The sequence below is a fragment of the Gorilla gorilla genome, chromosome 4, assembly GCF_029281585.2.
Source record: "Gorilla gorilla gorilla isolate KB3781 chromosome 4, NHGRI_mGorGor1-v2.1_pri, whole genome shotgun sequence".
Taxonomy (NCBI): domain Eukaryota; kingdom Metazoa; phylum Chordata; class Mammalia; order Primates; family Hominidae; genus Gorilla; species Gorilla gorilla.
Window position 1 is genome coordinate 60,548,430 of NC_073228.2, and position 7,602 is coordinate 60,556,031.

At 42.8% G+C, this 7,602-nt stretch overlaps 1 pseudogene; it reads left to right on the forward strand.

Annotated features, from left to right (window-relative positions):
* The first annotated feature begins 6,279 nt into the window (after positions 1-6,279).
* LOC101147936 (nucleotide triphosphate diphosphatase NUDT15-like) lies at positions 6,280-6,859 on the forward strand (annotated as a pseudogene).
* The last annotated feature ends 743 nt before the right edge of the window (positions 6,860-7,602 follow it).

The window sequence follows — 7,602 nt, forward strand, 5'->3', positions numbered from 1 at the left end:
GGCTAGCCACTTAGTAGCTGATGACTTTAACATGTTTCTTAATTTCTCTGATCTTTGGTTTTCTCATCTACAAAACAGGGATAATAAAATCTAGCTCACCACCTGTAATTCCAGCACTTTGGGAGCCCATCTTCATTACATAATACTGAGACTCTATATTATAGGGATCACAAACTACTGTGTAGTAGTCACCTGTCACTGATTGCATCCATAGGTTAACAATGTCCCTAAATGTAAGTATTACTAAAATGAAAGTCATTCTCAGAAATGTGACATTCTCAATGTCACACTCACCCACTTTCTATGCCATTCTTCCCCACTTTGAGATTCTTTGTACCTCCTCTGTATATCTCTAATGCTCTGGCCTTGTAAGAGTCTGGTTAGCATCCTCCTTACTGTGGTCCACAAAGTGTCGCATAATCTGGCGCCTGCCTACTTCTCCACCTTCGACTCTTATCACTTTGCCCCTTACACACTTTGCTCAGCTGACTTTTTCTTTTTTTTCTTTTTTTTTTTTTTTTTGTCTCTAACATGCCACGTTCCTTCTCACTTCAAAGCCTTTATATTTTCCCCTCAAAGGTTTCAGCTGAAAGGTCATTTCCACAAAGTGGCCTTCTGTGCAATCCCATCATAAGTAATCTCTTATGCCTTCAATCTAGTAACCATCACATCATTCTATTTCCTTCCTAGCATTTAACACAGTCTGTGATTTTATTACGTCAATTTTTAAATTTTTTTAATGTAAATTTTATTTTTACATTTTTTTTTTAATTTTAAGTTTTTTAGACACAGGCCGGGCACAGTGGCTTACACCTGTAATCCCAGCACTTTGGGAGGCTGAGGTGGGTGGATCACCTGAGGTCAGAGTTCAAGACCTGCCTGGCCAACATGGCAAAAACCCGTCTCTACTAAAAATACAAAAATTAGCTGGACATGGTGGCAGGCACTTGTAATCCCAGCTACTCGGGAGGCTGAGGCGGGAGAATCACTTGAACCCGGGAGGTGGAGGTTACAGTGAGCCGAGATCAGACCACTGCACTCCAGCCTGGGCAACAGAGCAAGACTTCGTCTCAAAAAAAAAAAAGGATTTTAGAGACAGAGTCATGCTCTGTTGCCTAGGCTGGAGAGCAGTGGCATGATCATAGCTCACTGTAGCCTTGAACTCCTGGGCTCAAGTGATCCTCCTGCCTCAGCCTCCTGAGTAGCTGGGACTATAGGGATGCCCTACAACGCCGGGCTGATTTTTTTTTTTTTTGAGATGGAGTCTTGCTCTCTTGTCCAGGCTGGAGTGCAGTGGTGCGATCTCTGCTCACTGCAACCTCCGCCTCCTGGGTTCATACCATTCTCCTGCCTCAGCCTCCTGAGTAGCTGGGACTACAGGCGCCTGCCACCATGCCCAGCTAATTTTTTGTATTTTTAGTGGAGAGAGGGTTTCACCGTGTTAGCCAGGATGATCTCGATCTGCTGACCTCGTAATCTGCCCGCCTCGGTCTCCCAAAGTGCTGGGATTACAGGCGTCAGCCACCGTGCCTCACCCGGCTGATTTTTTTTTTTGAGAGACAAGGTCTTGCTATGTTGCCCAGGCTGGTATCAAACTCCTGGCCTCAAGGGATTCCTCCCACCTTGACCTCCCAAAGTGCTGGGATGACAGGCATGAGCCACTATGCCCAGCCTGTTTCACTTGTTTGAATCTCATCTCCCTCCAAAAGGTTGCAGGACTACATGCTATAGAAAATGAGCACAGAATTTGAAGTCAGACAAACATGGAGCTCAATATTATCTCTGCTACCAACTAATAGTCAAATTACTTAACTATCTGATACAAAGTTTGATCATCAGTAAAACTATTTTAAAAATTGATTTTACTTAATGGTTGTACAATAATGTGATTGTATTTAATGCCACAGAACTTTTTTTTGTTTTGTTTTGTTTTTTGTTTTTTGTTTTTTTTTTGAGATGGAGTCTCATATTGTCACCCAGGCTGGAGTGCAGTGGTGTGATCTCGGCTCACTGTAACCTCTGCCTCCTGGGTTCAAGAGATTATCATGCCTCGGCCTCCTGAGTAGCTGGGACTACAGGCACCCGCCACCACGCTCTGCTAATTTTTGCATTTTTAGTAGAGACAGGGTTTCACCATGTTGGCCAGGCTAGTCACGAACTTCTGACCTCAAGTGATCTGCCTGCCTTGGCCGCCCAAAGTGCTGGGATTACATGGGTGAGCCACCGCGCCAGGCCAGAACTGTACAATTTTAAATGGTTAAAATGGTAAATTTGATGTTATTCATATTTCACCACAAGTTTAAAATTTTACTTCACAGATTTGTTGAAATTTATTTTTTTTAAGAGACAAGGTCTTGCTGTGTTGCCAAGGCAACTCCTGGATTCAAGACATCCTCCTGCCTTAGTCTCCCAACTAGCCAGAACTACAGGTACACACCACTGTGCCCAGCTTTGAAGTTTAAATTTTTAAAGACATTAGAACACTTGAGTGCTATTACTGACACATATATAAGTATTCAATCAGTGGCAGTTATTAAAATTGCAATTAAGTTGCTGATTAAATTAGCTGATTAGCACCCACTACTCCCCATCCTCAGGGAGCCCAGTTGGAGGGCTAAATGAATCTTTAATAGATAATTTTCATAGTAATAGAGTGGTGATCAATTGTCAGTTCTATTTCCCTTTTATTTTATTTTATTTTTTTTAGGAGACAGTGTTCGTTCTTGTTGCCTGGGCTCGAGTGCAATGGCGTGATCTCGGCTCACCTCAACCTCCGCCTCCCAGGTTCAAGCAATTCTCCTGCTTCAGCCTCCCGAGTACCTGGGATCACAGGCGCCCACCACCACACCCGACTGATTTTGTATTTTTAATAGAGATGGGGTTACTCCATGTTGGTCAGGCTGGTCTTAAACTCCCAACCTCAGGTGATCCACCCACCTCGGCCTCCCAAAGTGCTGGGATTACAGGCATCAGCCACTGCCCGCAGCCCAACAGGTAATTTTTGTAGTAATAGAGTGGTGATCAATTGTCAGTTCTAGTTCCCATCTTAAGCTTCCTCACCCTCAGTCTCGTCTCCCTCCCCTCCCTGTCACGCTTCTTTCTGCCCTCATGCCACCCCCAAACATGCTACACAGCCCTAATCTTCCCTATGCTACTCTATATTCCAAAACAATTTTTTTCTATATAGCTCTTGATTGTTCACTGATCTTTCTAAACATTTTGTATCCCAAAGTTGAGCAAATAGAGGAATACTATGATGTACTATCCTGCCAATACAAGCATATATGCTCCTCCTTCTCCCTTCTCTCCTACCCTATTGTTACTGGAAAAAGGAGTCTTGGTCCAGACCCCAAGAGAAGGTTCTTGGCTCTCGCACTGGGAAGAATTCAAGGAGAATCGGAGTGCAGTGAGAAGAGATAGTTTATTGAAAGCTACTCCATTATAGAATAGAGTGTCCTTGGAAAGCAAGTAGAGGAACACATAGTCTTTAAGTTTTTCTTCTACAGGGATCTTTGTCTATACAAAGACTAAACTAAGCTGTGCCTACATGCGGATGGGCAGACAGCATGACCAAATTTATTATGGTATTGATTTAAAGAAACCTATCCTTGACATTCTACTGTGTGAGTACATCAAAGCATAACTATCTTTAAAAAAAAGCATAATTATCTTGAAAGCAAATCTTGTTATGGGTATTGGGACATCTGGGCTTTTCTGTTTTTGTAGAAGTCTGTCCTTGCAGGTAATCTTTAGGTTGTTTCCTCAACTATAAACATCTTATGACCATGGGTCATGCTAGTTTTTTTTTTCTTCAGAATCTCACTCTTGTTGCCCAGGCTGGAGTGCAATGGTGCAATCTCGGCTCACTGCAACCTCTGCCTTCTGGGTTCAAGCGATTCTCCTGCCTCAGCCTCCCAAGTAGCTGGGATTACAGGCGTGCACCACCACACCCAGCTAATTTTTTTTTTTGAAATGGAGTTTCGCTCCTGTTGCCCAGGCTGGAGTGCAGTGGTGCGATCTTAGCTCACTGCAACCTCTGCCTCCAAGGTTCAAGCGATTCTCCTGCCTCAGCCTCCTGAGTAGCTGGGATTAAAGGTGCCCACCATCACACTGGGCCTAATTTTTGTATTTTTAGTAAAGACAGGCTTTCGCCATGTTGGCCAGGCTGGTCTTGAACTCCTGATCTCAGGTGATCTGCCCAGCCCAGCCTCCCAACGTGCTGGGATTACAGGAGTGAGCCACTGCGCATGGTGTGTCTTGCTGGTTTTAAGATGGAGTTGATCAGGCCGGGCGCGGTGGCTCACGCCTGTAATCCCAGCACTTTGGGAGGCCGAGGCGGGTGGATCACGAGGTCAGGAGATCGAGACCATCCTGGCTAACACGGTGAAACCCCGTCTCTACTAAAAATACAAAAAATTAGCCGGGCGTGGTAGTGGGCGCCTGTAGTCCCAGCTACTCGGGAGGCTGAGGCAGGAGAATGGCGTGAACCCGGGAGGTGGAGCTTGCAGTGAGCTGAGATCGCGCCACTGCACTCCAGCCTGGGCGACAAAGCAAGACTCCGTCTCAAAAAAAAAAAAAAAAAAAAAAAAAAAAGATGGAGTTGATTGGCTGGGTGAGGTGGCTCACACCTGTAATCCCAATACCTTGGGAGGCTGAGGTGGGCAGATCACCTGAGGTCAGGAGTTCGAGACCAACCTGGCCAACATGGCGAAACCCCATCTCTACTAAAAGTAGAAAAATTAGCCGGGCGTGGTGGCAGGCGCCTGTAATCCCAGCTACCCAGGAGGCTGAGGCAGGAGAATCACTTGAACCCAGGAGGCAGAGGTTGCAGTGAGCTGAGATTGGGCCACTGCACTCCAGCCTGGGCAACAAGAGGGAGATTCCGTCTCAAAAAAAAAAAAGATGGAGTTGATTTTAAAATGACCTTATTCTGGCTCTCCTAGGCTCCTGCTTCCCTAACGCTATGACAAGGAGTTAAGGCTTGCAGTTCTACACTAGTGCTGACTCCGTAACTATGCATTCATTACCATTGGAGCTCTGGAGAGGGGGAAAAATAGTAAAAAACAAGGAAAATGTACATTATATTTTTATCTCTTTTGGGGAACCCTTCTCTCACATACTGCCACATCTCCCCAGACCTCCAGACACCTTATCGTATTTGAATTGTATTACAGTTCTCTTTTAGTGAAAGTCTGTTAGTGATAACCTTGTCTTTGACTTTATTTTACTCTCACTCTTTATTGATAGTTCAAGTGGGTATAAAATTCCTACATTTGTAACTTTTCAGTCAACATTTTAAAGGTGACTGTCTTCAGTCTAATCGAAGTTCCTTTGTAGGTAATCCATCTTTTCCCTGTAGTTAATTTTAACAAATTTTTTGCTTTCAGCTTTTATCAGCTTCACTACAAAATATTTACATCCTGATCATGATGCACCAGCTTTCCTGAATCTCAGGATTCCTGCCTCCCAGTAATCCTGGAAAATTATCTGCCATTATCTCTTCAAATATTGCCTTCTCTGTCTCCCTTCTATCTTGGAAATCTTATTACATGTAAGTTAGATCTGCATTGTCCAGTATAATAGTCACTAGCTGCATATGGCTGTTGAGCACTAGCTAGTCCAAACTGAGCTGCGTGTGGTATAAGTGCAAAATACACACTGGGTTTCAAAGACAGTAGGAAAAAAAGAATATAAAATATTTATTCGTGACTTTATATTACACGATGAAATAATATTTTGGATTAATTTCATGTGTTTCTTTTTACTTTCTGTTAGGTTGGTACTAGAAAATTTAAATTATGTATGTATGTATCTCATATTATATTTCTATTGGACTGCGTAAAACTATCTGCATCTCTTTTCCATATCTTTTATATTTTCTATCTCCTTGTCTCTCCATACTACCTTGCAAGGAATTTTCTTAATTTCATTTAATAGTTACTGGATTATATCATCAGCTCTTTCTAATCTGCTACGTAATCCATCCACTAAACTTGTTTTGCTTTGTTTTCCAGACAGAGTCTCGCTCTGTTGCCCAGGCTGGAGTGCAGTGGTGCAATCTCAGCTCACTGCAACCTCTGCCTTCCGGGTTCAAGCGATTCTCTGGCCTCAGTCCCCTGAGCAGCTGGTACTACAAGCGCATGCCACCATGCCTATTTTGTTGTTATTGTTGTTGTTGTTGGGGTTTTTTTTTGTATTTTTAGTAGAGATGGGGTTTCACCATGTTGGCCAGGCTGGTTTTGTACTCCTGACCTCAAGTGATCCACCTGCCTTGGCCTCCCAAAGTGCTGGGATTACAGGCGTGAGCCATCGCGCCCAGCCCATTCACTCAACTTTAGTGTTAACCAACTTAAAACATATTTTTTGGTCCTCCTGCTTGCACTATGACAGCCAACGTGAAGCCGCAGGGGCGGCCGCCCAGAGTCAGAGTCTGAGTTGTGGTGACCAGCTGCAAGCATCCGTGTTGTGTCCTCCTGGGGAAGAGGAAAGGGTCATTTGGAGCCAGCAGTTTTCAGCTTTCTGGGGGTCATTTGGAGTTCAGTGAGAACTGGGAAGAATGTGCTCAAAGGGAAACCTGGGAAGAAGCTCTTCACCTGAAAAATGTTCGCTTTGCCTCAGTTGTGAATTCTTTCACTGAGAAGAATTACCATTATGTTACTGTATTAATGAAAGGAGAAGTGGACGTGACTCATGATTCAGAACCAAAGAATGTAGAGCCTGAAAAAAATGAAAGTTGGGAGTGGGTTCCCTGGGAACAATTTCCTCCTTCTGGGCCCTGTGTTCTTTAAAAGAACAAAACTATGTTCCATTTAAAGAAGATCTGAACCATCTGGTAGGATACAAAGGAAATCATCTCTAGGTGGCCAAGAAGATTTCTTGATTTTCTTTAAAAGACAAAAATAAGGTCAGGTTAGGGAATGAAAAATATCTACATTTCGGTGCAACTCCATTTTATCTAAAAAAGTTCTTGTGATCACCAGTTTATTTGCAGTCTCTTAATGTACCCACCACCCTTTCAGCTAGTACTTGATAACATTTTTCTGAAATATGTATAATTGAATTATATTTCAGACACAGGATATATGATAAATACTGATATTATGGGTAATCTGCTTTCCATATTTATCTGTGATATTTACTGTGCAGTTTGTCATTACTAGCTTGCATGGAATAGGATGCAGTCAAATTTGCCTTAGTGTTCTGTTCAAATAGAAATCAGAATTCAAATATTGTAGTTTAGATTCAAACACAGTATGCCTGTTGCAAAATTTACCAAGTTTGTTGATTTATTAATTTAAATTATTTTTAAAATTACTAATTTATTTTTAAAAAGTGGATTGGGGGTAATATATTGTGATAGTCTTTGCAACTTACAGGGAATAGGACAGGCCATTAGGGTGTATTTCCCAGGTTTCCAACTGAGAACCTAAACCCAGAGAAGTGAGACAAACCATCTAATGTCTGTATCCTACTATTGACAGGTTGTGTGATGTTGGATTTCTCATTTACTCTCTCAGAGGTCCAGGGTCCTTATTTGTAAAATGATGACATTCGTCTAGAGCAGTGGTTCTCAAAGTATGGTCTGGGGGTCTTCAAGAGTAT